This window comes from Papio anubis, chromosome 4, assembly GCF_008728515.1.
Source record: "Papio anubis isolate 15944 chromosome 4, Panubis1.0, whole genome shotgun sequence".
In the NCBI taxonomy this organism is placed as follows: Eukaryota; Metazoa; Chordata; class Mammalia; order Primates; family Cercopithecidae; genus Papio; species Papio anubis.
Window position 1 is genome coordinate 177,674,858 of NC_044979.1, and position 24,975 is coordinate 177,699,832.

Consider the following 24,975-nt stretch of genomic DNA (forward strand, 5'->3'; position numbering starts at 1 on the left):
GAGGTTTTGAAAAAATGTTGAGAATGGACCAGCTCTCACAGCAGATTCATATGAGATGAATGTTTAGCCACTATGTGCAAGACCAAAGGGGTTTGCTACTTTCTTGAACAGGTTTCACATCCAAGGGGCCTAGATGCTCCCCTCCAGCCCACACATTCTCTCCCTATGAGCATGTTGCATGGGAAACCAAACCCTCACCAGCTGGGAGCCGGGATCTGGGTGTGTGACTCCTTAGTGTGGCATTGTTAGCTGTGGCAGCCTCCCTGGACAAGGCTCGGATGGCTCTGCCAACATTGGCCTTGGGGTCTCCTTTTCTCTTTGCCACCTTTGGATTGGCAGGTTCTTTATTTGGACATGTTAATACTTTGTCATTTTCCCAGAGAGTGCTCATATTCTTGAACCATCTGGCCCCTTCAGTGCGACTCTGTAGGACTGTGCTCTGCTCCGTGGGGGTTGGTGTCACTGTTTAACTGTTGAAGGATGTTCTTACCACGATCATTTTCACCTGCATGGTGGGTGCCCCCCTGCCTTCCTCTACTGCCTTGAATAGGCTTGTATCTTGAAAAGTTCACATTCTCAAATGGAGGCCCTCCCTATAAACCAGAACCTAATCCACCAGTCCAAGAAATAACCAAAGGTGACATTTTGCTGAACACGACACCGTTTCTTTTGTTTATAAATTGGCAGGAAAGAAATGTTTAGAACCATACACCTGCTCTTTCTGAGTTCAGTTCTAGAATCAACAGATTAGCGATGAACAAAGAAAACCATGTAGGTCAGATTAAATATATCTTGAAGGACTAAACGGTAAAACTAGGGATTTGTCATGGAGGTGCATTCTCCATCAAACTCATGTGGATGAAGTTCTGACACCTGCATGGGAAAGCTTACTCTCAAATAAAATGTCCCCAGTGCCGACTGTTTTTGCTCACGTTGTGAGAAAAGGCAACAAGATGGGTTTTCCGTCATGAGCGGTGGCGAGTGGGCCTGCAGGGATCCAGTCTGACCTGCAGCCAAGAGTTTTACTTCCCACTTTGTCAGCTGTGTGCTGTTTTGTCACCTCCGTGCTCTGTGGGGTAAATGGCACTTGGTGTCAAAAGTAAGACACACCAGGGTGACTTCAGGGCTGTGATTACATCCAGCTGAGACCTATATTTAGAGTCCGAATCTTGGAGCCAAAAGGAGTTGTGCTGCCGTAGCCCGCCCTCCTGCCCCATGGAGGGAGTCTTCTCGCACCATTCCTGACAAGGGACAGCCAGCTTCTGTCTGAGCACTTCCAGCAACCAGGAACTGACACCTCCCAGGCAGCCGGGCTATGTTTGCACAACTCTCATTCTTAGAAAATGCTTCTGTCTGTTGAGCTGAAATCTGTATCTGGGCAATGTTCATTTGTGGATCCAGGTTCTGTTTTCTGAAACTCTGCAGACCAAGTTAATCTTGGTCTTGAAATGAGCTCACAAATGAAGGGGAAAAGCCCAGCCAAGTACAGAACAATAACCAAATACATTACAATCCAGGGCTACCTCAAGAGGAGGAAATAAGAAGTACATGGCCCTTGCAGGAAATGAGATCAGAGTCCTGCTTCGGGAGGTGGGCATCACAGCAGCATCCGCAGGGGGCAGGGCAGCGGGTAGGTGTCCCTGCTGGAAGGTTCTTGCTGTCTATAAACTGATAGGGATGGAACTTGCTGGAAGGGCAGAACCTGAGCCACGTTCTTTCTGTTTCTTTTACTGTTATAAGGCAACTTGGTGCCTTCCAACCAAAAAAGTCCCCCTCTCTGATATCTCAACTGCCTATCTTGAAAGTGAACCTTTTGGCAGGAGTTTTATGGGATTTCTCAGTTGTTATTTCTCTTCTCCCACAGTTTTGGGAGAAGGTGTTTGTTTGTTTTTATTTTTATTTATTTATTTTTAGATAACTGGTGTTTACTGAGCAAATCGTGTTTGCTTTATTTGGCGATTTGCCTCATTAAGCCTTAGGGGAGCAGCATGGGACACACATCAGTATGGGCATCTTCTCCAGAAGGGAAGGAGGGTGGTACGGGGACAAGGGCCTGCCCAGGACCGCTGGCAGGTAGGCGGCAGGTCCAGCACTGGACTTAACACCTGGGGTCCCAACTCCCTGCCGCTATAAGCGCCACTGAGAACTCATCTCTCGCAATCGCTCAGACCCAGGTAATAAAATGAGCTGTGTTGAGTTTTCCTTACCCAGGACATAAACCCCAAAGCCTGCTGACAATGAGGGGCTACAAAAGGCCTCCTGGGGGACGTGTTTCGGGAATTCTTTCATAGATGCAGGTATGGGGGCATCTTTGGCCTCTGTCCTTTGTCCCGAGCTCCCCGCACCTGGCTGGGGGCTGCACTGGACACCTCTGCCCACCCTGGCCCTGGGGTTATCAGGCCACCTGGCCTCCACCCAGACGTTCCCTCCCAGGGCGGGATTCATCCTGGTCCGTGGTGATGTTCTGCCCACCGAGTGGCAGCTCTAACGCAGGCTCTCCATACTGAGTAAAAGCCCGTCCTTTCTCTGGCTGGTGCAGATGCTGACTCTGCAGGCCTGTGGACGCAGGGCGACGTTCGCGCCCTTGCCGGAGCTCAACGCCCGGGAGGAAACAGCGCTGCCGGAGCCCCCTCGTTCGCGCAGGTGCGGGCGGGGAGGGTGCGCGCCGCCGCGCGTGCGCAGTGTCCGCCCGTCCGCCGCCGCCGCCGCCGCCCGCGCCGGGGTTACTCCCGGTCAACGCTCGCTAGTAACCTCTGCGGCTGAGCGCCGGCGCTCCGCGCGATTGGCTGCCGGCGCCGGGCGCTGTTGCCAAGCAGGAGGAGGCAGCTGCAGCCCTGAGCAGGGGTCGCAGCCTCCCTGGGACAGGGGCGGCCCCATGCCTAGGGAATCACCCGGGCAGTGCAAATCCCAGCGCCCCGCACGTCCTCGTGTTCCCCTCCCTGGGTTCAGGAACACCGGGCCAGGAAGCCCGAGAGCCCTGGTAGTACGAAGAGTCGCCAGTGTGGACCTGAGGGTGAGGTGTTGCCACCCGGGGCGGCCTGCGGTCCCTTCAGGCTTGAGCAGTGACTGGGAGACCCCGGGAATGGAAATGACGCGCAAATGCTGGTGTGGCGTCCGCAGGGGAACGGCCCGCCGGTGTGTGGGGTCTGCGCCTCTGTGGCTTCAGCAGCGTCGGGGAACTGCGGGAATCTTCCAGACTCTTGTTTAAATCAGAGAGGTCTGTCCACGAAAAGAGTCAAACTAAAACATTTAAAGAGATTTATCCTGAGTGATCATGACCCGTGACACAGCCTCAGGAGATCCTGAGAACACGTGCCCAAAAGGGTTGGAAACAGCTTGGTTTCATGCTTTTAGGGAGAGGTGAGGCAGTGATCAGTACTTTAAGATGTACATTGGTTCCTTCCAGAAAGGTGGGACAGCCCAAAGGGGGCCTTCCAGGTTATAGGTAAATTTAAAATTTTTTCTAATTGGTTATTATCGATAGAAAGGGATGTCTGGATTACCATACGGGGCTGTGGGGACCTAGGTTGTATCATGCGGATGAGGCCTTCAGGCAGCAGGCTTGAGAGAGAACAGACCGTAAATACTTCATATCAGACTTAAGGTGTGTGTTGATGTTAATGTTATAGGGTATGATAAGGCATGTCGGACGGACCCCCACTTCCTGTCATGTCCTGAAGCAGTCTTTCAGGTGAAATTTTAGAGTGCCATGGCCAAGGAGGGAGTCTATCCCCGTGGTTGCAGGGGATGGTTGCCTTTGAATTTTATTTTTGATTTACAGGTCTTCAGGTGGCACAATTTTCCTAGGAGACAGGTGATTTTTGATTCCTTATAAAACGTGCTGGTTTTGGTTTCAGCTGACAGTGTAGGGTGGAGCTGTAAGGGAGCCAGGGCCTCCTGGGGTGGGGTGGGCTCCAAGCATGTCTGAGGCTTCTCTGGGGTCAGCACTGAAAAATGGCCAGGATGGGGTTTGGAACCTTGGAATTGCCCTTGGGAATCTGCAGCGTTGGCTCCGCTAAGCCGGCTGGAATCCGGAGATCATGCTGCAAGGTCACGCTTCCCGGCTGCCTGACGAGTCACTTCCACCCTGGGCAGGTTAGAGGCAAGGACAGATCACAGCTGAACTTTACGGCGTGTTTTCCAGGGCATCTATTACAGTTTTTTGTGTGTGAACCCGTAAGTGTGATAACAGACATCATTTCCACCAGCTGTACTCTGTTTAACTGGAAGGCCTGGGGTCACCTGGGTGGATTCGGAGGTGCCACGCTTTGCTGTCTCTGGAGACCAGGGCGTTCTCTAGACACCCAGCGGGACTAGTTCCCTCGGGCATAATTTAGGTGTTTTGTGAAATGTTAAACATCGTCTTTCAGATGCTTTGCTCAACCTTTTGGGCTCCTGACCAAATGCAAAGAGACCCAAGGGCTTGCTTTTCCTTGCAGTCTTGGGTTTTCGTTGCCTGCTTGCTTATTGGATTTTGTGGCTGTGGAGCTCGCATTTCTGTAAGCCCATATAGAAATTACAGTTTCCAAGCCAAAACCCACTAAGCCAATGGGTGGACACAGGAAACCAGAGATGGTAGTGGATGAAAATCTTTGCAACAAGAAGGAAGGTACATCTACGATAACTATGGTGTTACAGTAAGGATGTGTGTCACTAACATGAGAATGGACTCTACACAAAAGTCTGTTGAAAAAGGGAAGAGCCCTTTCACTAAGTTTCATATTTATCAGCACTCACGTTAGGAGTTACAGCAGAAGCTGCAGGTTTCCTGTTTCTGAAGATCTGCAAATGAGTTTGTCCAGAAAATGGCTGTGTCCTGAATGGTGTGAGCAGGAGGCCATCCAGCCTTGTGCCTCTAGGCCTCCTCCCCTTCAGTTGTCATAAATGTGCTACGTGCCCTGGCCCAAACCCAGCAGCCTTTCTCTGAATTTCATCTGGTTTAGAGAGGAAAATGGGCAGCGCCAATTTGTCACCTTCTCTCTTCCCAGGGGCGTTCTCTGCTTCTTGAGAACTATCCCTCAATCTCTGAGTTGGCTAAGTCTCTAGAATATGAATTTCAAAGAACAGCCTGGCCAGCAGGGCTCCCTGGGAGCCCTTTTTCTCTCCCAGTTTCGCGTCTCTGCAGCCACTCCCCATGGGCTAGCCAGGCTGAACTGCCTGTCATTCTAGCATTTGTGCTTTCTTTGGGACACACCCTCTACCAAGAACCCACCTCATCTCCCCAGGCTAGGGGAAGCCTTCCTTCATTCACCCTTCCCCCCGTGGCCAGGAGAGTCTTTCCTGGTTATGATCGTGCTCCTCTGCCCCTATGATCATGGCTTTATGGCGCTCACTGTGGGATTTTGTGCTTCTCTTCTGAGCTTCCAAAGTTACCCCTGCATCTCAGCTGCCCAGCCAGCACCTGGCTGAGAGCTGGCGTGCAAATGAATGAATGGAATCACAAAAAGCTAAATCACAGTAGAAGAGCATATACTTTTACCCTTAAAGACAGCTTGGTAGAGAGAAGTAGAGAGGAAAAACAAGAGCCTTGAGATGCTGGGCTGTTTTGATCTTCCCTTACTATGTCAAACCCATGAGCCACCTCTGACTAAGCTTCATGCAGTTGGTTTCTGAGGGCTGTTTCTTTGGCCTCACTTACAGCACCGTGGATGGGTGGAGGGGCGGTTGGGGAATGGTAAGAGCCTGGATTCTGGGTCAAGCAGCCTGCTCTTGAATACCAGGTCCGCCTCTTCTTAACCATGTGACCCTGGGCCTCCGTTTTTTCATCTACAGAAAGGGCTGTTCCGAGTACCAAACTCAGAGGATTGGAGTGAGGAATAGCAGAGGTCATCACTACAGCCAGGGCTGGCACACAATAGTGCTCAAGGTATTTTAATGTTACAGGTCAAATTTTGCTAAAAATTGTTTTTTTGTGTTCTTGGTTTCATGAAGCCAAATACTTCTCCTTCTAATAATAATAGTATTAGCTTGGTATTTATTAGTCTGTGAGCAGTAACTTACTCTGTCTTTGCAGCAACCCTGCAGTCAGGTTTTCTCCCCATTCCCTTTGAGGGAGGAAGATGCTGTGGCCAGGAGCAGTGAGGGCCTTTGCCCGGGCAGCACGGAAAGTGCCGTCTCTTACACAAAATGGGGATTTCAAGTCTCAACACCCTGAGCTTTCTGCTTTTTCCCAAGATGGGCTACATGCTCCCTGGAGTTGTCCTCATAGGGAATTTTTGTATGGTTCCTTTTCTGAGACTTCTCCTGGTTTCTTACTCATGGCTCATATTATGACTAAGTTCAGACATGTTAAATCCCTCTATCTTGAGACTTGTGTACTTGCGTGTACAAGACAGGTAACAGTCTTATTATTTCTGAGAGCTCTCTCAAGTACTTTCAGATCGCTGGATGACAAGCTTTGCATCTTTGAACTATTTATATTTCAGTTTCTACATTTGTGAGTTACTGGATGGAAATTTCCACCATTGAAACAAAGCTTGGCAAGCAACGTTACACTTCAGAATTTGGCTCATTGGCAAGGTTGATGCAGGTTATCTTAGGAGGATGTGAGATGTTATCAGCTCCTGTGTGTTTTAGTCTTGTGGCTAGATGGTCATGACTGAAAATTGAGGATGCTCTGGTTTTCAGCTCGTGGCAGGGAGAGGTGGCAGCAGCGCTGGGGTTGGTGGGAGCCACTGTCTCACACCCATTGGCAGGGTGTGAACGTTGTTCTTGGATTTGCAAATATTTACTGTAAATCCATTAATGTTGTAGCTTTATAGAAAATGCACTTACTCTCCTTTGCGGTAATACTAAATTAATATGTAACAAGGAGGTTAAGATGAATTGAACTATATGTGAAGCTTAGTTAAAATTTTCTTTCTCCCCCTATTTATTTCAATAAAATGATTCCAGGTGTAGCACTTTTTAGCAAAATGCCCTCAGTAAAGGAGGAGGCAGTATAGGACAGAGCTTGGGAATGTGGGCTCCATGGTAAGAGAGTCTGGGTTCAGAACTGGCTCCACCACCCACTAGCAGGGCAACTGGTGACTTATGCCTCCTGTAAAAAGGAAATATTAATAATAAAAATATCCACCTTATTAGATCAAATAGCTTGATACCTGTGAAGCACTGTGACCAGCATGTGGCACTTAATAAACCATGGCTACCCTTCTTATATGTGATGTAATAAAATCATAATATCTTAGAATCACTAAGATGGATCAAAGCCTTTTAGTTCTCATTCTAAATGTTAAGTGTGGCTTGATACCTTAGGCTTTAGAAATGAAAGGGAAAGAGCAAGGATTTAGTTGGTGGCCACTGTTGACTTAGCGTTTCCTAGACGCCGGGCAGTGTGCTCAGAGCCTCACACCTCCATGCTCCCATGAGCCTCACTGCTGCCCTTTGAGAGGGGAGGGGCGAGGGGAGGTGGAGGAGCCTTGTCCGGGGTCACAGGGCTATAAGTAGCAGAGCTAAGAGGTGACCCAGGTAGCTGCTTCTAGAGCCCCACACTGGTTCTCTGGCTGGGCTACATCTTGCCTTTGTGTGTCTTTGGGTGACCCATGCTCCTAGAGCCAGCTTCCGGTTGGGGCCGAAGACCTTCCGGGGCCTGGCCTCTGACTAATACGATGGCTACTGCTCATCTGCTCTGTGTCACAGAAGCTCACACCACTTGGGTGATGAGCCTTTGTCATGTGGCCTCTTCAGAATCAGCGAGCTGGGCAAGGGGCCGAAGATCCAGAAGGTTCCCCTTTGGTCATTTTTGGGTGTCTGGTGATTGCCAGGCTTCCAGTATCTCACCACTCAAATTGGAGCCCCAGAAAAGGATCATGATGTCATTTCATCCCCTGGGCCGTGGTTGTGGGAGCCCATGGTGCCTTCTGCAGGGCCCTGGAGAACACTGTGTGTGCTCATCTTGGGACAGGCAGGAGAGGAGGGCAGGTGGCAGGATGAGGGCGCCTGCGGCCTCCAGGTCACACAGTGTTATGCCAGGCCATGGTGCCTGCCATGCTGGGTCTTCAATAGCCACACGAGGTGTTGCTTCTGTGTTATCAGCGAGGAAACCGTGGCCTGGAGACAGGTGGACGATGAGTTCAAGTTCCTGCTGCCAACAGGTGGACCCTAGGACCAAGCCTAACCCAACTGACTCCTGGCTCCTCCTGTTTGCTCTTCGAGATCATATGAAACAGCCAGTGACTGCCTAGGGCCATAGTCCTTTTCCGTGAACTTGAAACATTAAAATGTTTACTGTCTTCACACTTATGGCTTAAAGTCATTTGTGTTTTCTTCGAGACAGAGTCTTGCTTTGTCACCCAGTCTGGAGTGCAGTGGCGCGATCTCAGCTCACTGCAACCTCCGCCTCATGGATTCAAGTGGTTCTCCTGCCTCAGCTTCCCACGTAGCTGGGATTACAGGCACCCACCACACCCAGCTAATTTTTGTGTTTTTAATAGAGACGGGGTTTTGCCATGTTGGCCAGGCTGGTCTCAAATTCCTGACCTCAGGTTATCCACCCACCTTGGCCTCCCCAAAAGCTGGGATTACAGGCGTGAGCCACCGCACCCAGCCAAAAAATTAATTTTAGTGAGAATGAAGCCGCGCTGTTGAAAAGTCTGATGAGCTTTAGAGGTTGTCTAACGGTGGAGACTACCAGCCAGTTCTCATGGCCTGGACCAGATTAAGCCCTATTGTCTGTCTTCTGGGAGAGTAAACGGCATGACCAGCACAGGCCACGCTTGGTCACACCCACCAGATGTGCATTCCTGCACCACCCAGGGGACCGAGGGCACTCAGGTGGGGACTTAGGAGGGAATTCAGGGTGTGGGCAGACCCTCTGAAGGACTTCAGGAGGCTTGGGATCTGGAATGGACACTCTAGCCTGACGGTCCGCAGTCCTGGTGAACAGCATGTCGGTCTCCGGGAGTCTTATCCTTCTGACTGTCACAGACACGTAGTGAGAGCACTGGCCACGTCCAGATGTGACTGCCTCTTGGGATTCTGATGGAGATGACCCTGGCTGGGCCGCCAGCTTTCAGCGTCCATTTATCATAAAAACCAAGGGCACAGCGGAGATGCTTTTTTCCTGGTGACATCTGTGAGCTCACCGTAAACGGAAAGGGGGAAATGCATCAGAGTGTATTTCTGTGGGGAGTTTAAAAATCCACAGGGCAGTCATCCCAGCAGTTTGGGAGGCTGAAGCGGGTGAATTACTTGAGGTTGGGAGTTCGAGACTAGCCTGGCCAACATGGTGAAACCCCATCTCTACTAAAAATACAAAAATTAGCTGGGCGTGATGGTGCATGCCTGTAATTCCAGCTACTCAGGAGGCCGAGGCACGAGAATCACTTGAACCCGAGAGGCAGAGGTTGCAGTGAGCTGAGATCGCACCCCTGCACTCACAGCCTGGGCAACAGAGCGAGACCCTGTCTCAAAAAAAAAAAAAAAAAAAAAACCAATCCATAGGGTGTTTATAATTTCATACTGTTTCCTAAGAGATTCTCTTGTATTAAAAATGCCTTGCTGGGTGCAGTAGCTCACACCTGTAATCCCAGCACTTTGTGGGGCTGAGGCAGGAGGATTTCTTGAGGGCAGGAGGTTGAGACCAGCCTGGGCATCAGTGACCCTATCTCTATTTAAAAAAAAAAAATAGCCAGGCATGGTGCATGCCTGTGGCCCCAGTTACTTGAGAGGCTGACGTGGGAGGATCACTTGAGGCCAGGAGGTTGAGGCTGCAGTGAGTCATTATCACGTGACTGCACTCCAGCCTGGACAACAGGGCAAGACCCTGTCTCAAAAAAAAAAAAAAAAAAACAACTCCCCGTGGTGTTTTTGGTTACTTGTTTTACAAACATGCTTGCCACTGAAAGCACAAAATAATGAAATCCCTTTCTAAAGCACATGGGGCCAGCCACAAAGTAGACTCCAGTGCATTTTATTTTAAGCAAAGTTACAAAGCACGTGCAGTTCTTACTACTGTATTTTGATTTTCTGAGTTTCCTTTAGGAAATATTGGCTTTTTAAAAAGACTATACAATGGGCCTGGCACAGTGGCTCGGGCCTATAATCCTAGTGCTTTGGGAGGCCAAGGCAGGAGGACTGCTTGAGCCCAGGAGTCCAAGACCAGCCTCAGCAACATAGCGAGATGCTGTCTCTACAGAAAATAAGATTAGCAGAGCATAGCAGTGTGCACCTGTAGTTCCAGGCACTGAGGAGGCTGAGCAGGGAGGATTGCTTGAGCCTAGGAGTTCAAGGCTACAGTGATCTATGATAGCACTGCTGCATACTCCAGTCTGGGTGACAGCAGAGACCCTGTCCCTAAAAACAAAACAAAACAAAAATTCAAACTGTACAATGAGAGAGGAGGAGGGAGCTGTATTATAGGTGTGTGGTATCTGGAACCAAGTGGTGACGCTGAGGAGGGCGGAAGGAGCATGATGAGAGGTGGCCGGGTGACTTGGCTGCTGGAGAACACTGGCTGTTAGGGGACATTCATTCTGCTCTGGCTCTTGTGTTATTTCACGCTTTCCACATCCCAGGCCTTTAGAGCAGACCATGAACCGGCGCAGTGACCCAGAGTTCTTTGTTGTGATTTTTAGTTTTTGTGCCTTCAGAGGCTGAAGTGCAATGAGGCAATCAAGCGAGCTCCACCGTGGCCCTGAGGGCTTGTGAAAATGCCAGTGGCTGGGCCACACCCCCGGGGGTCTGAGTGAGCAGGTTTGGGGCAGGCAGGGTTCCGTGTCTAATAAGTACGGGGTGATGCTGCTGTTGCTGGTCCAGGGATCCCACTTTGAGAACTGCTGAATTAGAGTAAAGAGGAGTTGATGGCCACGTGGCAGCCACCCTGAGCCCTGGGAAAGCTGGAGCAAGAGGTGGCATCATCCACATTTGCACTGCAGGCAGGAGTGAGGGGTCTGCTCTCCCACAGTCAGGCGGCCTCAGCATCTCACCACTCCCAGGCCTTCAAAGTCAGCTTTCCCTGTGAACCTGGGTGGTCAGACAGAGATGCAGACAGCAGGGCCAGGTGGAGTCTCACGAGTCGCACTATGAATTTGGGGAGCCCGTCGGCCCCTTTCCTCTGCAGGGATGGGAGTAAAAGCTCATGTCCTCCAGGGTACCTCCTCGGGGACGGTGGACTGTTGCACACCAGGGAACAGGGCAGAAGTGCCTGGATTCAGCAATTTATATTATTATTTAAGAGGTGCAGATTTTATTTTTATCTTAATCTGTTTCACAGAACCGAATTTTAATACCGCGCGCGCGTGTGTGTGTGTGTGTGTGTGTGTGTGTTGGTTTGCAATATCACCTGGGTGGGATAAAGAAGATTAGGTTTCTTTCTGCTTATTTGTAAAACCTGTTTAAGCTGCAGTACGATTGTCATGATCTCCATCATCATGTGATTTATCCCCCAGCCAGTTCCTCTGTAAATTCTGCAAAGACAGTAGTTGCTGAGGGGCCGCAATAGAGGATGGGCGTGAGAGCGGAGAGGTGTCTGTTGCAGGATTCCTGGGGCCCTGTCCAGACAGCGGTGATGGAGAGAAGCAAAGAGAAGTGCAGTTCTATCTAACCTAGCAATTTTCTTTCCTCTTCTGTAAACCCTCTTTATCTTTGGCTTACAAAAAAAAATTCTTTTAAATTGCTTCCCTCTTGGTAAAACATCACTGTAAGTGACAAAATTATTTGCAGAGACTGGAAAGTGAGGTTAGTTGCGGGTGGAGAGGGCATCCTAGGAGTGGACATGGGGGCTCACAGGGATTCAGAAGGGGCATCCAGACCCCAAACTTCTCTTGTCCACTCCCAGTGCAAGGTTCTGACAAGAGCCTGCCTGAGCCCGTCTCTCAGTATTTAGTAACACTCGATCCTAACAGAAGAAGGTCGTCCATTTCCACCGTCCTCTGTGCCAGCTCTCAGGACCAGATTAGAAACGCAGTTAACACAGCCATTGCCTTGCCAATATAAATTGATAAAGCTATAAGACCTCAAAAGCTGCTTCTCTTCTGCACTGCATTTCCTACAGTCTAATTTAGAGTTTTGTCTTACTTTGCAATCCCCACTCTTTTTTTTGGTGAAGAAATTGAGCTTTTCCTCATCTAAAATGATGGCAGATTTTAGTTGCAAGGATCACAATTTGTGAATTTTAAAAATTACACCTGGAACAGGGACATGGCGGTGGTGGTCTGAGAATGAGCTGGGAGGTGCGAAACCTTGTCACTGACACTCAAGGACAGGACTGTTTCATGACATCCATTTCCTAGCCACAAAAAGCTTGGGAAACACTTAGAGCTGACAGTGACCTTCCCTGTGGGAGAGGCATACCCACAAAGGGAACGACCGTAGGCAGATGAAATCCCCAGCTTGCTGATGGAACCTGAGCTTCAGAGAGGGCTGTTGATGTGGCTGGAGCCATCCCTGGAGGGGGTGAGTTGAAACCACAAGTGAGAACTCGATGTGGGAATCCACCACCTGCTGAGAGTGACCCCCAGGAAGAGGACCTCCTTCCCTAGTCATGTCCCAGCTCTGCCCCTACACGTTCCAAGGGCTCGGGCCTGCAGTGGGAGCTGAGTGTCTGGAGTGAAGAGTGGTGTTTGCCAGACCTTGTGTTCCCTGCCTCAGGGGGCTTCTCCAGTGACTCTAGACACCCCACGCTTTGTACCAGGGAGTGAATAGGGTGACGTGAACTTCTGAATCCGAGGACTTCTGAAAAGCCACAGAGGGAAGAACCAAAGAAAACAGGATTTACTTGGAAGGACGAGCCTCTCCACTGGCTCGCATATAGGTCTAATCTATAAGGAACCTGTTGGGATGTGGGTTTTGTAGTTACAAAAATTATTCGGGAACCAGAGAATTACGTTCTTCTCCAACTGGTTTAGGCGTTCAGTCCAGATACAAGGATTATGAAATTTAAAAAAGCAGCATCTAAAGCCCAGCTTAACCCCAAACAACATCTTAACCCCAGTGAAGCGTTCTTGGAGGGTGGGTGCTGTCGTTGTTCTTGGAAGATGGGTGCGGCCACACATCCTGCAATCCAGCATAGACGTGATGGCCTCTCTGGCCAATCACGGGGACAGGAAGAAGAAGGACAGAGGGCACAGGAGAGACAGGACTGAGCTGGGTTCCCATGTGGTGTGAGGGAGGCAGGGGATGGCCCAGAAGGCTGGCTCTGCAAACATTAGTGGCATCAGAAACAGAGAAGAGAGCCCAGCTCACAGCCGAGATGAGACCAGGAGAATTGGGGCAGTATTTCCTTATCTATTCCTGAGAGCCACCCTTTCTGAAAATCATCTGCACAGCTAAGCATCTTGGTGCAACTCCGACGAGGAGGGGTGGGGCACCAGGCAGCAGAAAGTGCTGACTCAGCAGCACAAGACCACATGGCCGGCTTCCTTTCTCCCTCGGAATGGCCTGGAATTCGATCAAGAACAGCAGCCCCGGGAGCATCCTAGAGAGGTGGGGGCAGGCAGGGGACACGGAGAGGGAGGGAGTGGTGACTCCGGGCAGGTGGCAAGAGCCAGCTGATGAGTACGGGGAGGGAGGTCTCTTCTCCACCCATCCACACTGACATCTGGGGAACTCATTTAAGCTACAGATGCCAGCTTTTGGATTTGCAGAACGGGGCAGTGCCTGAATTTGCCATCAAAACATTTAGAAGAATAAATGCACCAGTTTTTACAGAGGCTGTAGACATAAAGCCATTTCTCAAGAGGAATGATAGTTGTTATTGGATATAGGATAGCTTTGAAAAGGAGAGATGATGGAGATATTTGTCACTCTTTAAGATACTGGCAAAACAATAATGCTGTTCTAATAATTTACCTGTTAATAAATATTTTCATAAAATAATCTCAGTCCATGTGCAAAAATAATAAATAATGCTGCTTTGCTCTGATGGCTAAGAGAAAGAGATTCTCAGTTCCAGTTTTTCCTCACTGACGTAAAGGGATGGAATATCATTCCATGAGCTTTTAAGTTTCTTCATCATTTTACCTTTCAGGAAGTAACAAATGTAATTTCAAGATAGAATGGCATATGTGTATATATATGAATATGTATGTATTTATGCTTCTATACATAAAGGCATACATGTGTGATTATATTTTAATAAGACCACTTTTTAAGTCAGGAAAAGACCTTAAAGATTCATATAGTCCATGTTCCACATTTTATAGATTAGAAACCCAAGGCCCAGGCTGAGATTTTTTAGTTTAAAATAAACCAGTTTTTGAGATTAAATTCTGGTACTGCCACATCTAAATTGGAATCTTCTATGCCTGTTTTTATTTTGTTCTGAGCAAGAAGGTTTGATTCCATCATCAATTAAAAAGTCTCAGGTAACCAGACTGGGATAAGTTTTTAAAAGGAAAAAAAAATCCCACAATTAAAATGAAGCCACAAGACTAGAATTTGACCGCGATTTTAAAACTCTTCTAAAGAAACTTTGTTTTACTTCAAGTTAGACGTGACTGTGTAAGGTAAGATATATGAACTATTATAGACTTCCGAGAAACAATTTGTAGCTGATCCTCTGTTTCTCGGTGAGTTTGTGTCTTTCTCTGAGGAATTTTCAGGATAAAGATATTTGCAATTCTTTTTTCTATTTTCATTCTGGGGAAAAAGCATCTTTTCTTCATTCAGCAAACTTTTATTATCTGTTATAAGCAAAGTATTTTTGCTCCATCTTCGGGAGGAAAAGGTAAAGAGAACATGTCCCTCAATGAGTTTATAATTGACAGGGACACAAGGAGCCCTCACTATCAGGCAGGGGTTCTCTAAGACAGTGAATAATGCCCAGAGAAGGGTTGTAGGAATTGGAGGAGAGTTGAGAATCTCTGGAGAAATCACCAGCTTTGGGAAAGGCCACAAGGAGGGGCAGAACCCGGGAGCACAAATGCAGTTGGTGGAGAACTGAGTGGGTGTGGTGTTTAGAATTTAGGTAACGGGAGAGTATGGTGAGGGGCAGTGTTGGAAATAGACTTTCTGGGAAGCATTTGGGTGCAGATCTTGGACTAGAATGGTGACTACGATGTAGTGGGTTGATGGTGACCCTCCAAAATGGTACGTACATGTCCCAACTCTCAGAACCTGTAAGTGTGACCTTATTCAGGAAAAGGGTCTTTTCAGATAGAGGTGATCAAGTTAAGGCTCTCCAGATGGGGCCACCCTGGATTAGGATGGATTCAAAATCCAAGGACATGTTCTTACAAGAGAAGAAGAGGAGAAAAAGTCACAGGGATGCAGGAGAGAGGAGACAGAGACATGTAGAGGAGACAGCCCCATGAAGATGGAGGCAGCTGTTGGAGTGACACAGCCACAGTCCATGGACGCCTGGGGCCAGCAAGAGCTGGGAGACGCAAGGAAGGACCCTCCCCTGGAGCCTCCAGAGGGCGTGTGGCCCTGCAGACACCTTGATTTCGAACTTCTGCCCCCCAGAATGGTGAGACAGCACATTTTGTGGTATTTTCTTGTGGCAACCTGAGGCCACTAATATTATACAAAAGAAAAGGAAGCAAAGATGGGCATGAGAGAGCAACATTTTGAAAAAGAAAAGTGGTAGGAAGCATAGAGAGGAGGATAAAGAAGATTAGGTTTCTTTCTGCTTATTTGTAAAACCTGTTTAAGCTGCAGTAAGATTGTCATGATCTCCGTCATCATCTGATTTATCCCCCAGCCAGTTCCTCTGTAAAATCTGGAAAGACAGTAGTTGCTGAGGGGCTGCAATAGAGGATGGGCGTGAGAGTGGAGAGGTGTCTGTTGCAGGATTCCTGGGGCCCTGTCCAGACAGCGGTGGTGGAGAGAAGCGAAGAGAAGTGCAGTTCTATCTAACCTAGATAACCCTGGAGCAAGGAAGACTGTGAGACACCACCTGTGGGGGTGCAGGGGCAGCTGCCACAGATGTCGTTTGGCTTCATGAAGCTGAGTTGAAGATGGGCACCCTCCGTGGCCCAGCACTTTCACTTCGACCTGAATACAGCACTCTCAGCAGCACTGTTTATAACAAGACTGGATACGACCCAAATGTTCATTGAAAGAAGAGTGAATAAGCCAGGCAGGTGCGGTGGCTCACGCCTGTAATCCCAGAACTTTAGGAGGCTGAAGCAGGTGAATTGTTTGAGCCCTAGGAGTTCGAGAGCAGCCTGGGCAACATGGCGAAACCCTCTGCCTCTACAAAATAAAAAACATTAAAAAATTTTTTAAGAACCACCTGGGCGTGGTGGTGCAACCTGTAGTCCCAGCTACTTGGGAGGCTGAGGGAGGATTTTTTGAGCCAGGGAGATTGAGGTTGCAGTGAGCCATGATTATACCACTGCACTCTGGCCTGGGTGACAGAGCGAGGCCCGTCTCAAAAATAAAAAAATGGAAAAAAGAAAAGTGAAGAAACAAACTGTGATGGGTCCCACAGTGGAATATTACAGAGCCCAGAAAATGAATGAAGCACAATTACAGGCACCAACAAGAACAGATCTAATGGACAAGATAATGTGGAGGGAGAAAAAGCAATTCCTAGAACACATGCCATGTGATGCCATTTCTAAAAACTTCAAAGCATTCAGAAGTCACCAAAATTGTTAAAGGATAAATATGAATGTGGTGCAAGATAGAGAAAAACAAGGATATAATACCATTCAAGAGAGTGGGGACATCTGGTGAAGGCCGGGGACTGGGATGAGGGAGGGGCACCGGGCCTGGGGAGCGTTGCTGAGATTTGCTGAGATTACCACTTGGCTGGCTTGTGGGCACATTTATTTTTCATTGATTTATTCATTTGTTTTTCTTCCTCGCATCTCACAAGCAAGTGATCTGCACAGAGAGTAAGTGTCATGTTGTGTGTGGACTCTGGAGCCAGACCACTCAGTTTAGGTTGTTTCTGGTCAGTTTCAATTCTGCTTACTAGCTATGGTTCTTGGGGAAGGTTATTTTAGGTTTCTGGTGCCTCAATTTTCTCATCTGGGTGTATTGAAATATGGACCTTGCAGGGTTCTGGTGAGAATTAACTGAGTTATGTATTGAGAATTAAGTGAGTTAATGTATGCGAAAGCTTAGAATCGTGCCTGAGGCATAGTGGATCAATATAAGCATCAGCTATTGTCATCATCAGCATCATCATTTTGTAAATGTAAGGCAGTTTGAAATCAAAAAAGTAAAAAGACGGTATGGAACTGTAAAGAAGTGAGAGGGAGGGCCAGGCACGGTGGCTCACGCCTGTAATCCTGGCACTTTGGGAGGCTGAGGCAGGCAGATCACCAGGTCAGGAGTTTGAGACCAGCCTGGCCAGCATGATGAAACCCCATCTCTACTGAAAATACAAAAATTAGCCAGGCATGGTGGTGCACACCTGTAGTTCCAGCTACTTGGGAGGCTGAGGCAGGAGAATCACTTGAACCTGGGAGGTGGAGGTTGCAGTGAGCCGAGATGGTGCCACTGCACTCCAGCCTGGGCGACAGAGCGAGACTCCATCTCAAAAAAAAAAAAAAAAAGGTCAGGCGCGGTGGCTCACGCCTGTAATCCCAGCACTTTGGGAGGCCGAAGCAAGCAGATCACGAGGTCAGGAGATCGAGACCATCCTGGCTAACAGGGTGAAACCCTGTCTCTACTAAAAATACAAAAAAAAAATTAGCCGGGCATGGTGGCGGGCACCTGTATTCCCAGCTACTCGGGAGGCTGAGGCAGGAGAATGGCATGAACCTGGGAGGCGGTACCCTCCATGTGGGCTATTCCTGAGTCTCATTTTCACTGATCGGAACGTAACACAAACGTGCTTTGTCTCTCTTGCACTTACCCCTTTCCTCCCTGGCATGCTGTGCTGCTGGGATGGAGGCTGGGTCAGGAGCCTAACAAGGGGTGTGTGCAGGGTATAGTAAGGTGGTCCCCAGACCCCGGAGGGATCAGCTTGGGAGAGACGCACCGGACACATGAAGGGAAGCAACAGCAGCACTAAGTGGCATTGCTGGCAGGAACGACAGGGATCACAACACAAGGGCAACGACAGAAACGAACACAGGGGCAGCTCAGCGCCCAGCAGACATGAACTTGCCTGACCGTAGCCCTGTGAGGAGCTCGGGCTGTCGCTGTCACTGTCTCCTCTGGGTAACAGAGGCCCACGTCGGTGACCTACCCAGAGGGAAGCAGGATTCGGACCTGACTAGTTTGCCTCCAGGCCCTACTGCTTTGACTCTCCTGATGGTAAAATGATGAGTCTGCAAATTGAACAAATAGATGTGAGTGGCCCTGGTGCTTGGAGGAAGGAGGTTTGCTTTAGGTTTGGACAGGAAAGGGAGGGCCTGTGTTCATGGAGGCCCAACCAGGTGGCAAATGCTTCACAGTCCTAATCTCATTTTGTCTCCCCAGCAATGCCGGGTGGAAGGAGGTATGTATTGTTACCGCAGTTTACAAATGAGATAACAGAGGCTCAGCGAGATACGCTAAGTTGCCTTAAGTCCAAAGATGACTAAGGACTCGAGGTAGGATTTGAGCTGTGGCCAGCCACCCTGTGAAGTTTACTTGCTTCTTGGGGCCACAAAACTGGCTTGATGAGCGGGCAGGACAAGGTTGGGATGAGAATAGGGTAGTCCTTCTCAATGGGACGAATGGCAGCGGCCAGTGCATGTTTGGGAGACCCTGACCAGACCAGCCTGGTGTGGGGAAGTGGAGGCGAGGCGGGGGGAATGGGAGACGGGTCTGGAAGGGCCCAGTTGTGGAAAGACGGCCTTGAAGCCCAGGCCTAGGCAGTCAGTCCTGGAGGGAGACAGTGGGGGCCCACCTAGAGAGAGCTGGCAGACTGTCACAATCCACTGAAGCCCCTACTGTTCCCAAGCAGGCCACGCCAGCACTGGCCTTGGGCATGGGAGGGCCTCCCAAGTCATGCGTGGGCGCAGAGTCCTTGCTTTGCTTTACAAGACAAGTGCAGAGCCGAGACCCAAGGCTTGCATGTGGCATTCTCTCAGTGTCCGTTGAATCGGAAAGGACCTGTGAAGCTCAGGAAGCTGGGTTCAGAGTCATCCTTCTGCTTGGTGGCCACCCTGGCCAGGCCACTGGGTTGCTGGAAACCCCAGTAGTGGAAATGGAACCGCTGCCTCTGAAGTCCTCCCCACAGTGCTTCTTGGATGTGGCGTTGCACGGGGTCAAGTGTTTGATGAGAGCATCTCCAGCTCTGTGCCATCGCCTGGACGAGAAGGCGCTGTTGGCCGCCATTCTCTCCAGAAATCTCAGTAATGTAAATGTTCAGGGATAGCGATAAGACCTCGCGGTTGTCAGCTAACTCCTGCTTCTGGAAGCTTTCCAGATCTCCCTGCACCTACCATTGTGCCTGTGCTGGATTTCTGCTTGTTTTTCCTTTTTTTTTCAGAGTTTGAATTTGGGTTTGGGAGGAGAGTAATTTGATATATTAGAGCAGCAGTAATGGCTGTCGTTAAGCAGAACCCAGCTCCTTCCTGTCTGTGTATGGCTGGGCCAAGTGTGAGCCAGTGTGTGGGGCTGGGATGCCTGAGAGCACTGAGAAACACAAAGCCAGGGCCGCTGGGCAGCTGGGGCTGGTCAGGGACTCTTCTTTCGTTGTCCTGTTGGAGACTCAGCCGTGGCAGCTTTGGAGGGTCTCTGGCTTCTGGTTGGCTTTGGACTATGATTTTTCTTTAGTGGGGGTAACTCTGATGTCATTCAGTTTGGAGATGTGTCCCAAATAAACCTTCAATCACAGAAAAGGTGTTTGGAAGGACAAGCGGCACCTTCCTGGCCCGGTGACTGCAGGTCAGGGGTCACCCTCCCGTTGCCTGGCCTTCCCTCCTACTTCCCGAGCAACCACCTCTGGGGTTTGGCGTTTTGAGGGTTCCCCACTTGGATTTTAACCCCTGTTGACAGCAGGTTTAGGAAAGCCAGCAGAGGGAAGCCCTCCTCCCTGACGTCATCAGTCCAGGTGCTGTTGGGGTGAGTGAGGTTCTGGTGCCTGGGGAAGCTGCTGCTTGAGGATAGCAGTGGAAAGAAGTTTCGTGACAGCAGCTGCCGCCTGTGTGTTCCGCAGAGCACCTGGCAGGAGACTCACCTTCCCAGCCCCGGCACGCCCGGATGCCACGTTAGCGCGCAGGGACGGACGTGGTCGGAGCTTCGGGATGCAGTGGGCGAGGTGTCTAAGATCCAGATTGCCAGCCTTGGAGCAGCTGGTGGGACAAAGGCTGTTCCCAGGGATGGCACCTGCCTGGGCCTGCATCTAGAGAGGATCCTTTCAGCCGGAGATGCAGGAAGTTGGCAGAGCTGGGGTAAAGGGCAGAAACATAAAGACCTGGTCAGTAACAGCTGCAGCTAAGGCGGATGCCCAGAGCAGCTCAGAGAACAAGACCAGAGATGAGCCAGCACCGGTGTCGGTGGGGGGATCATCCCAGCCATCATGTGGTTTGAGGGGAAGCTAGGACCCTGCTTGGTACAATTCAGCAAGGTACAGAAGAATGTGCATTCCATCGTGTGGGTTCTGCTTCTCTCCTGAAGCCTCTGTCAAGAGCTGCTTTGGATCTTGGTATGGAGAAACGACTTTATTGGCCAGATCCATCTGGCAGAGGCAGTCACGATGCCATTGGACCCCCAGGCAAGTAGCCCCTCCTAGAGAGAGAGGGTCTTGGAAGGCCTGTTGTGACCCCCGTGACACTCTGGTTCCTAGGGAACCCTAAAGGGAAACGGCAGGTGAATATGGATTTCTGTCCTTTCTGCCTGCCAGGTTCCTGAGGGACCCCTGACGTCACCGTGCCACTGCGCCCCTTGTCTGCAGGGTAACTTGGCTTTGAAGGAGCGTCAGGGGACCCTCTGTAGGATTGGGGATGAGATCAATGGACCTGCCAACTGTTACTGTTGGGATTATAGGGAAGTGAGGAGGTCGTGTGTGCCTCCTTGGGGTCTGAGTGCCTCCTTGGGGTGCCTAAGGGAGACTGAACATCATTTTGGTGATATTTATTGATGTCACTACTCCCTTTGCATGATATTTATTGATGTGATTACTCCCATCACTTGTGGGATGCTGACCTGTGCATAGCACGGTTCAAAATACCTGATCCGAGCAGACAGGAAGGAGACAGCTGCTGTGGCTTAGAATTAGGGGCAGGGATGAAACCCATGAGATGAGGAGGCTGGTGAAGGAAAGGGACTGGGGGCAGTGGAGGGATGGAGAAATGGACAGAAGGATGGATGGGGAATGCTGAATGTGAGGGAGACCCCAGAACCAGGATGACACAAGAAAACAATCCTTGGCTGTGGTCAGGTGACCATGTTAAGGCCATTAAAGTCATGCTTGGAGAAACCACATAGATGCTTGCAGCTTTGCCTGTCATCCAGTCGACTTCAGAGCACAGCATCTGTTCGAAATCCAGCGGCAGATTTTCATAGTCTGACAAATTAAATCAGCTGTTCTCCTGGCGCCAGAGTGGGCTTCCTGCCCCACACTCACTGAGGGGTGGTAGGGAGGGGTGGCCTGTTCTTTGCACACTGGTGGGCAAATCATACTGTCTTCATTTTATGAGCAGTTCTTGCTCCCTGTGACTTAGAATCCCTCATGTGTGTTTTCAGATCCATTTTGATGTTATTAAGCCCAACTTCCCAGACCTTCTTCCTGTTCTTGTGGTTGGCACAAAAGCCCCCTTGCTGTTTCAGAAGGTGCAAAAAGCAAGAAGAGGATTGATCAGTGCATGGCTTTGCCACATGATCACGAAAATGGAGGCAGTTGATGAGAAGGCGCTTGGGCGTTAGGGGGAAGAAACAAGTAGGATAAAAAGATGTCACTGGATGTCATAGAATGTGGATTTCTGTCCTTTCTGCCTTTGGCTTGCTCTTGGGGAGGGAGGAAGAGGGGTCTGGGAGAACAAGACAGTCCGTTTGAGAAGTAGCCCCTTTCAGCTCAGGGCTGAGATGAATGGGGAGTGAGGGGGAGGGGAGGGAGTGCAGCGCAGCTGGGCTCATCCCATCAATGTTGGCATCCAGAGAAAAATCACGGCTTTGGTTGGGGAAGCTGGGTCCTCCTTTGTAGTTTTCAGATTGAGGTTAATGTGAGACTTGGAGATCATTTGGCAACCTTATTGATGCTATTGACATAATTTAAATAATGGGAAGAATTTTATTCTTAATAGTTCCAGCCAGGTTTAGAAGCCTGGAAAAAGACCAATTCTGCTTTTAGAAGTATAAAAATACCGCAGGGATGGAAAATGCTTCATGCCTGACAGGCAGATGTAAATGATTTCCAGTTATATTTCAGTACCTGCGCAGGGGCAGGGCCCTGTTGCTAGTGATCTGATGAACTAGTCAGCCTGTGGGGCGTGGTGTGCAGGGGGTGTGTGCGTGCACACAGGATGTGTGTACATGGTGTGTCCGTGTCAGCATATGATTGTGCATGCATGGTGTGTGTGCATGTGATGTGCATGTGTGTGTATGGGTGGATGTGTATGTGTGAGCGCATAGTGTGAGTGCACACGTGTCCATGTGTGGGTGTGTGTGCATGCACATGTGCCTATGTGCACATGGTGTGTGCATGGCGTGGGTGTGTATCATGGTGTGTGTGCGCACACTGTGTGTACAGGGCAGATGCACTGTCTGAGAGCCCCTTCAGTTGTAATAGGCAGGAGGAAATGCCAGTGAGAATTTCAGCTGTGAGCTCTTCTCTTCCCCACTTGGGGCTGGGATGCTTTTACAGAAATCACAGAGCAGCTCTCAGAGACCACACTCATTGTTTCTTCTGGTTTTATGTGTGTTGACTTTCCCTTTAATCCATGCTCAAGCGCCCCACCTGTTTAGAGGGGACGTGGCCCTACTTTCAACAAAAATCTCTCCAGTTCTCCTGCTGCAGCCTCTCGGGCTCCCGGGGAACAGCGCCCCGAGCCCTTCTCCTTCTTAACTGGTGAGTTCTGCAGAGAATGGGGCTATGGTTGATAGTGTAGTCTTTGGGAACTTTTGTTATTAGACAAATGTCCACTTTGTTTTCTAGCCCATCTCTGTGTCCCCAAGGTGATCCAGCTGGAGCCAGGGGGCCCCTAGAGCAGTAGCAGCCATTGGGGGGAGCCACTGGGAGTCAGGTGCCTTGACTTGGATCCAGGTGTGCACACTTTCTTTCGAGGGGTCTCTGGGTGAGCCCTGTAGCCTTCCCAAGCCTCCCCCTGTCTTGTGAAACCTGCGTGTGATATACCTCCCTCTTAGGGCTGCTGTGATCATTTAGGCAGATTAATTACACAGGCACAGGGCTTAACCCTGAAAGGCCCCATAAAGTGGTTTCCCATACAAGAAAGATGCTAGCAGCGTAACAGGCAGAACACTTACCTGCCTGCCCTCCCGCCGGGAAGTGGTCTTCCAGCGGCTGCCGAGTCTACAGAGGGTGGGCCCTCTCTGATGGGGCTCCGCGGCATGGTCAGGAGAGGCTGGTCTGTACCACCATTCTCTTGGCCAGACTGTGGTGTCTGCACCTGGTCCCTACTCACACCTTCCTGCCAGAGTGTCCAGAGTGCCCGGAGTATCCACACCCTGGCTGGGTGTACTGGCTACAGATGGCTGTGGCTCCAGGTCACCTGCGTGCCTGGGTGATGAGAAATAATGTCACAACAAATATCCCATCTGCATTCTCTGGGACACCGACCCATGAAGAGAAAGCAGTTTTCACAGTTTTTACAGGCACAGGTCAGCTCTCAGCGTGCTGGGGACAGGGTTCCCACCAGGCAGCCCTTTCTGCTCCTCCCAGAGACTGACGGCTTCTTTGCATTCAGAGGGATCTGGGAGCATTGCAGGAACAGGCTCTGGCTCTTCAGAAATGATCACGAGCTTAAGGATCCGGGTCTGCAATGTTAAGCCTTAGGTCCACTCTCCTTGGTGGGAGCGCGTGCCCTCCCCAGGCTCCAGGACCCAGTCAGGATTCTTAATTCACGTGGCTGTGTCCGCGCAGCTGTCACTCCTTGAAATGAAGAGAGACCTCTCTTGCCATCATTCTCACATTGCTTGCGTTTTCCAGCATGCCTTTTGTTGTGATGTTTTGTCTCTAATTGCAACTCCAGCAGCCAGTGTTTATTAAACACTTGCTATAGGCCGAGCTCAATATGAGACATTTCACACACATTCTCTTGTTTGGTCTTCACAGACGCCCTTAAGGTTAAGTACTCATTCGTGCCCATTACCAGATGAAGAAAACACATTTTAAAAACTCAAGGAACTTGCCCAAGGTCACACAGCTAATTAGAGGCAGAACTCTAGAGCCCATTTGGAAACTTCAGGGCCCATTGGAATCACCTGGGTCATGCCCCAGGCTCGTTCCTTCAGAAGTGTTTCTCAGAGCTCCCCAGGAGATACCAGTCAATCAATGTGCAGACAACTTTTTGGGAACCCAGCTGGGCTGGAGTCTATGTGGAATATCCATGGCACCCGCAGCCTCTCATCATCTGGCCTGAGTTTTTCTTCCCATTGCCTGGTCCTATAATAAAGATACAGGACTGGTGAATACAAACAGCGTTAGCAGGATGTACTTGGAGCTCATTTGGCAGTGGGAGTGGACATGCTGGGGGCCATCACCCCTCCACCTGAAGCGTTCTTGTCCTAAAGCATATTGCTGAGACAGCTGTGTAGGGCACGGCGGTGACCCTGTGGAAGGACCATGCTGAGAGCTCCAGACTCCAGCCAGCCTCCTTACTTTGGACACATTTGCATGATGCTTACCGCTTTCCACAGTGGATGAAATATTCCAGAAATCAGAATGTATTGAAATGTGTGGCAAAGAAGAATGTCATACTTGAAGATGTGCTTACACTGGACACTGAACTGCATGCACAGTCCCAAGAGATCTCCCTGCACCGTAAGGCCTGTGCTAGAAAAGGTGTTCTTCAGGAGCAGAGCGAGGCTTCGTGAAGATCCTTCCCTCCATCCATCCCTCCATTAATCCTCCCCTCCACTCATCCCTCCACTCACCCCTTCATCCACTCCCTCCATCCTTCCACCTATTTCCCCATCCACTCCATCAGCCTCTCCATCCATCCCTCCACTCATCCCTCCACTTACTCCATC

General features: G+C 49.8%; 1 protein-coding gene across 5 annotated transcripts in view; it reads left to right on the plus strand.

The window, feature by feature from the left end:
* ABCG1 (ATP binding cassette subfamily G member 1) overlaps positions 1 to 24,975 on the plus strand; it is a 79,757-nt gene that overhangs the window by 12,963 nt on the left and 41,819 nt on the right. Inside the window, exon 2 of one of the 5 annotated variants that reach the window (XM_017956426.3) lies at positions 5,773 to 5,866. The exons of the other annotated variants lie outside the window; for them this stretch is intronic. The gene's annotated coding sequence lies outside the window, so the exon portion shown is untranslated. The remainder of the gene's footprint in view (positions 1 to 5,772; positions 5,867 to 24,975) is intronic. 5 annotated transcript variants of the gene reach the window in all.